Raw genomic sequence first — 9225 nt, 5'->3', positions numbered from 1 at the left:
CCGGAAGTCTTTCTCCATGGCCTTACCGAACTCCTCCCATACCCGAGTTTTTGCTTCAGCGACCACCGAAGCTCTACTCTGCTTGGCCAGCTGGTATCCATCAGCTGCCTCAGGAGTCCCACAGGCCAAAAAGGCCCGATAGGACTCCTTCTTCAGCTTGACGGCATCCCTCACCGTTGGTATCCACCGACGCGTTCGGGGATCGCCGCCACCACAGGCACCGATCACCTTACGGCCACAGCCCCGGTCAGCCGCCTCAGCAATGGAGGCGCGGAATATGGTCCGCTCGGACTCGATGTCCCCCGCCTCGCCCGGAAGGTGAGCAAAATTCTTCTGACAGGGGATTCTACCAGACGTTCCCAGCAGACCCTCTCAATACGTTTGGGCCTGCCACGTCGGACCGGCATCTTCCCCCACCGTCTGAGCCAACTCACCACCAGGTGGTAATCAGTTGACAGCTCCGCCCCCCTCTTTACCCGAGTGTCAAAGACATACGGCCGCCAGTCCGATGAGACGACCACAAAGTAAATCGTCCAACTGCGACCAAGTGCACGTGTGGACACCCTTATGCTTGAACATGGTGTTTGTTATGGACGATCCGTGATGAGCACAGAAGTCCAATAACAGAACACCGCTCGGGTTCTGATCGGGGGGGCCGTTCCTCCCAATCACGCCCTTCCGGGTCTCGCTGTCATTGCCCGCGTGAGCATTGAAGTCCCCCAGCAGAACCATGGAGTCCCCAGCGGGAGCGCTCTCCAGCACCCCCTCCGAGTACTCCCAAAAGGCTGGGTACACTGAACTGCTGTTTGGTGCATAGGCACAAACAACAGTCAGGACCCGTCCCCCCACTCGAAGGCGGAGGGAGGCTACCCTCTCGTCCACCGGGGTGAACCCCGACGTAGGGGCGCCGAGCCGGGGGGCAATAAGTATACCCGCACCTACTCGGCGCCTCTCACCGCGGGCAACTCCAGAGTGGAAGAGAGTCCAACCCCTCTCGAGAGGACTGGTACCAGATCGCAAGCCGCGTGTGGAGGCGAGTCCGACTTTATCTAGTCGGAACTTCTCGAGCTCACACACCAGCTCGGGCTCCTTCCCTGCCAGAGAGGCGACATTCCACATCCCTAGAGCCAGCTTCTGTAGCCGGGGATCGGATCGCCAAGGTCCCCGCCTTCGGCCACCGCCTAGCTCGCACTGCACCTGACCACTATGGCCCTTCCCACAGGTGGTGAGCCCACGCATGGGAAGGTGGACCCACGTTACCCTTTTGGGCTGTGCCCGGCGGGCCCCACGGGTGCAGGCCCGGCCGCCAGGCGCTCGCCTTCGAGCCCCACCTCCAGGCCTCGCTCCAGAGGGGGGCCCCGGTGACCCGCGTCCGGGCAAGGGAAACCTAGATCCAGTTGTTTCTTTCTTCATAGGGGCGTGTTAAAATATACAAAGTTTATTTGTCAAGTTTTTTGTGTGTCAGTTTTACAAGTCAAGTTCAACTGGGAGTGACAAATGAACAACTTGAAGAGTGAGCACAGGTGCGAAGGAGTAGTTTAAAAAGTGTCTTTTAATAAGTTTGTGTTTTCAAGTGGGTGAGAGGAGTAGAACTATTTTAAAAATAGATTTTTTTTCAAGTAACACATCTAGTCACAAAACACAGAAAACATCCGGACTATTTGAAACGGTTGACTACAGTGTGCGCAGAACACTTGGCACTGGTTTCGACATCAGCATACACTTTTTTGTGTCCGTTTAGTAACAGTTATGATATATTGTCTTTTGCTGGTTCATAAAATAATACGTTTAAATGTTTAGTGAGTATGAATATAGAAATGTAGCGGCAGCAAGCCACACATTATCTTACATTGTCCGTGTCGTTTATGTCTAGGATGGCCACTTATTGGACAAAAGGGACTCAATTAAGGTCAGTTAGGGTTATTTCTCATCATGCAGATTGGCGTGTGTGCGCGTGTGGGGCACGATGCAAACTGGCAACTGTGTGAGAAGAATTTGTGTGTGTATGTTTGTGTTGTGAGGTTCGTTACTGCAGGCTGGAAACGATGTCCTTGCTCAGTCTTACTTTTGTTGTTTTTTGTTTGAGGCGTCACAAAAAAAGCTAATTTTGTCTGCTTTTGGGGTCAGAAACCGGTGTTTGGTGAAACCAACCCATTTTTCTACTACTAATTACTCACGAACTGAAAAAATTGAAAACAAACTTTTATTTTCCTGGTGAAAGAGGAGCGTCTACACTTCGTTTTGGTAGGTTTGGTGCTTATATGGTCACAGAACAGTTACGGTCATTGTCCACAAGAGAGTGCCAAAGAGCCGCCTGGAACATGGAAGCCAAAATATGTGTGTGTTTGTGAGCGCGCGTGTGTGTGTTTTGGAACGTTTGAGTTCTGGCTGTGAGGCGTAATCGCGACACAATTAAGATAATTTGCCAGCCACGGCTGGTGGCAAGAAAAGCAATTTGCGCGCCCGTAATTTGTAATGTGACGCGTGGCTGTCAGATGAAGATAAAACAGCTGATTGTGGCCCACTTGTCTCAGCTAACTAACTCATTGGAGAGGCATCCAGGGGTAAGGGGGGCCTCAGGGGTCCACTTCGGGGCCCCCTGTGCTTGTACACTTTGGATACACTTGAGTTTGTGACTTCAGATATATATATATATATATATATATATATATATATATTTACATCATATTACTCATTTTTGCCCTGTGGATGTCTTTATGAGTGTGTTCAGGAGATTAACACCATAAACACATTGCCTTTGAGTAAAAATGTTTTTTAATAAATATACCATATGTAAAATACACAAAAATGAGGAAACAAAAATGTTCCAACAACAAAAAATATAATAAAAATGATCGCCCCCCCACCCCGACCCCACACACGCACACGCACACAAAAAAAAACTGTTGGGGGAAAAAATGCACAAATATGAAAAACACAAATATTTGAAATAAAACACAAATATGATGACAAAAATAAAACAGAAAATGAATAGAACAACAACTAACAATGGAGAAAAAAATCATCCATCCATATTCTGTACCGCTTTATTCTCACTAGGGCCGCGGGCGTGCCGGAGCCTGTTCCAGCCATCTTCGGGCGAGAGGCGGGGTCAAATATGAAAAAAACTATACAAAATAGCAGACAGTAATAGTAGGAAATAATGTTTTAAAAATCGAAATAAAATATAAATTATTGGACAACCATAATATAATATCACAATATTATATGAAAAATAAACAAAAAACATAGAAACCAAAAGTTTTGTAAATTTATAAAAGCTGCATGGAAAAATTCTAAAATATTGGACAAAAATGTTGGACAGTCATATTAAAATAATCTATGTAAATATGAAAAGGTTTGACAAACAGAAAAATATTAGATGAGGCAAATGCACAATTAATAGGCAGACATACTATGTTTTTAAAGTTATTGTATTTAAACTATAAAGATTTACATAAAATGAAGTTTGAATTGTTTTCAAAAGACTAAAAAAACCAAAAACGTATTTTAGAAGAAAAACGTTGCTTCTAATTTTGTAATTAAAATATATATTATATACATACTTAAAATGGTAACCTTTGAACACCCAAAAAAGAAAAATAAATCAAAATAAACAAGACATGCACTAATGTTAAACACCACCAAAGTGCTTTGTATTTCATTTACAAATATATATATATTATACATTGATAACTATATAAGTAGCATAAAAATATTTATTCACATGATATTTAAATAAATACATTTATTAAATATTAAATAAATAAATACATCATACGGGTCTTCGACTTAATTTTATAAAAGAACGCTCTTGACGTCATTTCTTGTTTGGTCCAGTAGATGGCAGTGACACACTTCAGCAATCACTGACGGCTGCCTCAATTGCACGCGTCATATTTCAATGCCTTTTGATTCCACAAAGTATATTATTAGTTTGAATGAATTTATTGTCACCCGTCGCCACTTGAGAACTCCGCCATTAAACAAAACAATGGAACCCCAGGCACAAAAGAGGTCATTATTATTTTTGCCCTCATAAATAGACTTCATGAGATGATAGACGTGTATAGTATTTTTTTTCCTCAGTCGTTTTTAGTTTCCTGCTGATTTCTTTGGTTTCATCCCATCAAAACGCAAGCATTTTTTTTTTTCAATTAGTCAGGATTCGCGGTACAGAAAATGGATGGATGGATATTGTTTTACAGAATATGATATTTTTTAAATATACAAATAATTGAAAAATACGTTTGGGAAAAAATAAAGAAAAAGGAAAATCTACATTATTTAAAAAAAAACAAAAACCTTTCTTTTTAAAAAATGTAGTTCAAGTTTCCTTTTTAAATATTTCTTTTGAATTTGTTTTTGAATTTTGTATTATTTTTAATTGTCATATTCGCTTTGAAGGCTCCCTGAAATGTAAAAATAAAAATTAACATTTTAATTTAAACGTTATAGTTAGGAATAAAATATTTATGAAATATGATTGAAAAACTTAATTTTCTAAACACACATAACATTATTATTTTTGGTTTGTTCATTGTGTTTCTGATGTCCCCAAAAATGTATAATACCCCTATTTTTTAATTGAAATGATATTTTGAGATCAAATATATCCATCCATCCATTTTCTGAGCCGCTTCTCCTCACTAGGGTCGCGGGCGTGCCGGCGCCTATCCCAGCTGTCATCGGGCAGGAGGCGGGGTACGCCCTGAACTGCTTGCCAGCCAATCGCAGGGCACATTCAAACAAACAACCAGTCGCACTCACACCTACGGGCAATTTAGAGTCCCCAATTAATGCATGTTTTTGGGATGTGGGAGGAAACCGGAGTGCCCGGAGAAAAGCCACGCAGGCACGGGGAGAACATGCAAAGCTCCACACAGGCGGGGACTGGGGTTTGAACCCGGGTCCTCAGAACTGTGAGGCTGACGCTCTAACCAGTCGCCCACCGTGCCGCAGATAAACTATAGATTAAAAATATATGTGAATTGAATTGTATTTAACAATTTATATATTTTTTCAAAGCAAAACATATTTTTGAGTTTTTATTTTTGCTTTGTTTTTGTTTTTCATTTGTTTTTGTATTATTTTTACTGGGAAAGCAAAAGCTTGTGATTCTTTTTAATTTAATTTTAACTATTATATTTTGATATGAAATAATTGTTAAAAAATTAAAATATATTCAAGTATTGAATTTTTTTTCCAAATATTTAATTTGTTTTGATTTGTTTGTTTATTATTTTTACTTGGCATGCAAAAGCTTGTGATGTTTTTAGTTGAATTTTAATATTATATTTTGATATGAAATAATTGTAAAAAAAAAAAAAAGAAAACGTATTCAATTGTTGACATTTCTTTCCAAATATTTAATTTGTTTTGATTTGTTTGTTTATTATTTTTACTTGTCATATTTGCTTATGTCCCTCTCCCAAAATATGTATAAAACTAACTACATACATGAATATAACACTTGTGAATGTATTCTTTTTTTTCTCTCATTATTTTGCTTATTTTGTTTTGTCAACCTTGCAAGAGTTCCAGGGGCGGGCGGCACCGAGGTGACAATAAGCGTCGTTCTTGACCTTTGCGTGGTTGTGGTGTGACGGAAGCGGCGAGGGGGGAGGAGGAATTTGGCCACTCGGCACTTGGCGGGTGACACGGCAGCGCCCTTCGTGCCGGCCGCCGCATTATTTGCGCCGTTGTGGAGTTTCGGCTTCGGAGAGCGCTTCGAGCTGCTTCGTGCCGGATTGAGGGCAAATCTCCAGCGTGGGCGGCGATAACGAGTCTTATCTGCTGTCGGGGGCTCTGGAGAGAGAAGAATAAGAAGGATGTCACTCAGGTGAGAGTGCACACACCTCGATGACTCCCACGCACACACGTATGCGCTCACACTCACATTTGGGTTTCCATGTGTCGTGGGGACCGGGCGGGCTCTTGGGCGCTCTCCTGTGGGCAACGGCTGTAACTGTTGCATTCTCCCCCCCCCCCCCCCCAACGTTGAAAGGCCACTTTGGCCCGACCGGGGCGCATCATCGTGGGCTGTGGTCATCACAAAGCCCCGCTGCAAATGAAAGCGTGAAAATAAGCGGCTGTTTTATCATCAGTGGAGCAATGTGGGACTTTTTCATGCTTTTATTCTTTTGTTTCCGGACACTTTGCACACTCACCAGAAAACAAAGGTGTGTTTTCTAGGATAAAAGGTGTGCGCGAATAAAGTTGTATTTTTGATATTCACCTGTTAAAATATAATTTTCTTCCCTTGTTAAACTTTGCATCAAATATCATAAAATCACGTAACTTTATCTTGGACCCAGAAAGTAAGAGAACCCGAGTTTTAAAAGTAGTGGTGTCGCGTTTATCCTTGATAGCCTCGCCCTTGTGGTGTCCTCTCTGTGAGTCGCACATCCACACAGCAAACTTTGCAAAGGCAACTTTTTTTCTTTTTTTTTTTTTTTTTTTTTTTTTTTTACTGTTCACAAGAGCGACGCCGTCGCAGGGCACAAAAGGGCCGCGCGGCTAATACAAGTCGCGATTCGGCCGCTTTCATGTGGCTTGTGTGGTGTTTGTTGCGAGCGCTCCAAGGTCCCTCAAGTAGACATGAATGGGTCGATTGTTTGATGTCCATTGTGCCGTTATTCCCCCGGCCAGGTAGCGTTGAGAATGGCACTTTTCTTCCCCGCCGTTCTTGATCCACAATATTGGCAAACGCTCCTTATTTCCCGTCGCTAACTCGGCGCCTCGGAAGTCTTTGCCGGGTTGCGTGGCTGAATGGCGGCCCAGTGTTGTGGCGCCGCAACAGACTCAATAGACGGCCGGCGATTCATCCGAGGGAGAGGAGTGGAGACTTTGCGCTGAGACGCATCGGTGTGTTTTTGGCCAATGATGTGTAATCCTTCCGTCGCATGAGGCAAAACACATCTGCGGCTGCTCAGTTCATTGTGTGCGCACAAAGGAAAGTCACTTGACCGATTGAAAAAGTAACTTTCAAATCATACCTTCAACTTACTTCATTCATTGCATTCACATAATAACAAGCAAATTACTTTTGATCATTTTAATCTTAGCTACGGTGCTCACTTTGTAAAGTTTCTTTTGTAACCCTAACCCTGTTTTACTCCAATCCTTCCGAAAACCCGTAAGACCGTAACCATTCCCCCTGACCTCTTACACCCACCCTAACCCCCGAAACCTAGCAGACTTGACCTCTTAACCTTAAGGCCGATCGATACGCACCGCGCGACGCGGGCAAAGCAGACTCGCAAACAAATGACAGTTGGTGACTCACGCCCCCGCATATCGAGCGATGTGCTGCAACGGGGAAGGGTCGCAGTTTCCCGTTGCAGCACATAACCCGAAAGGGTCGGCGACCCTTTTAAACACGTCGATTTGTGCTGCCAGTTTGATACATACTACGGCAATAACAAATAGCCAAATGAGGCTACGTTCAAATCACACTGCAAACTCCCTTTTCATTTCACACTTGACGGGTGGGCGGGCGGGCACTCCAGACACACGACTATTTGTTTACAAACATCGCAAAGTCAGTTTTCCACACTATGTTCCCTTTTAAAAAGAATGTTTTTCCAGGCGGAATGGTTTTGTTTGTTTGCTTGAGCGTTGTTGACGTTTGACGGCTGTCAGGCCTCGTCCGGGATTAAGGGCAGCATCAGGCAGACGTGTGTCCTTTCTTGCTTTTGTGGCTCTTTTTTCCCCGTTTCTTTTTTTTTTTTTTTTTAAGTTTTCATCCGTCTGAAATATAATTTTTATCGGCCTGACAGTTTCCTCAAAGTCGCGGTACGCGGCACGGGTGATATTCATTACTTTTTGTGGACCTGCCGTCAAGTCATCTCCCGTCATATCTCATCTCTCTCAGAAAAGCACTTTTTATTTATTTTTTATTTATTTTTCCTCACAACCCCCCCCCCCCCCACCGCCCCTTCCCCTGCTTTTACTTTGCTATGACCTTCCCGCTTAAATTGCTTGGCTTGTGTTATTCAGCGTTTGAGATTTACCAGGGTGAAGAATATTGCGGTTGAGGATTTCCCGCCCTCTTAGCTGCCCAATAACTTGTGAGAGGAATTCCGCCGGGCGCTTGTTTGTATTCCCGCAGCTTAGGCGCTGATGATGGGAGGCTGTACTGTACGACACGCGTTCCGTAACCTCTCATGCGGAAAGGTACGAGGGGAAAGTATTCTCTGATATCGCCATGTGTCCTATGTTCTTCTCTTCTCTTACCGTTACAGTGCCCGTGAACATATGCTATCATGTTTAAGCATGTGGAAAAAACATTTTCTGTTAGTGGTGGGAAATAATGAAGTACATGTTTTTTTGTTTTTTTTTTAATTGTACTTTAGTAGCGTTTTCATTTATCTGTACTTTTCTTGAATATTTATAGAGGAGATAAGAAGTCTCCGAAGCAAAGTTTTGGGGATGTAAAAAATGAGACCTGATTGAAGTCAGCGTGAGCACAGAACCTTCAGGCTTCTGCTTGAAGGCACACACAAAAAAAGTCAGTAAAAGCCTGCTAGAACATCTGAAATTGATTTTGCGTTAATTAGAGGCACTTTAAATAGTGAAAGGTGTGCGATGACTCCCATTTCAAATGAGTTTGAATGTTATCGGTTCATTCTGAACACAGCTCATATCCCAACTATAAGAGGGTGTGCACATTGTGCAACCCTGTTATTTCAGCTATTTTTACTTCCCCTCTCGAAAATATGTATTTTTTTTCAATTTAGTTGTACAGGTTATGGGTCACATTAATGGTGGGGAAAGTTTTGAACTGATTTGAAATGATTTTTTTTCATGTCACAAAAAGCTGCCATTTGAACAGGGGTGTGTAGACTTTTTATAGCCACTCGGTTTTTCTGACGACTAAAAGCCAGTGCCGAGGTCAGCTAACTCTTAGTTTAAAATAAAATCGGAACTTTTTGTTGTTGAGCAGAAGGTATTTTAAGTGAATCGTATTGTAATTTCGATGAATTTTATCACATGGTATTCAAGCTGAATTGTCTTATCCTAATTGGAGGCAATCATTTCGCATCGCATCGTGATTGGGTTAGGGTGAATGTATCTCTTTAACTGCAGCGTCTGTTTTCAAACACAAGATGTCACCGCGGAGCCAACAGAGATGACAATATTCGATGTACATTAATTTCATCCGTGTTTACATATGTCATATTTGCATGAATGCATGATATGCATGTATTTAACTTTTTTTTC

This window comes from Phycodurus eques, chromosome 8 (genome assembly GCF_024500275.1).
Source record: "Phycodurus eques isolate BA_2022a chromosome 8, UOR_Pequ_1.1, whole genome shotgun sequence".
Lineage (NCBI taxonomy): Eukaryota > Metazoa > Chordata > Actinopteri > Syngnathiformes > Syngnathidae > Phycodurus > Phycodurus eques.
The sequence above is the reverse complement of the archived record's forward strand: the minus strand, read 5'-3'. Positions refer to the sequence as shown.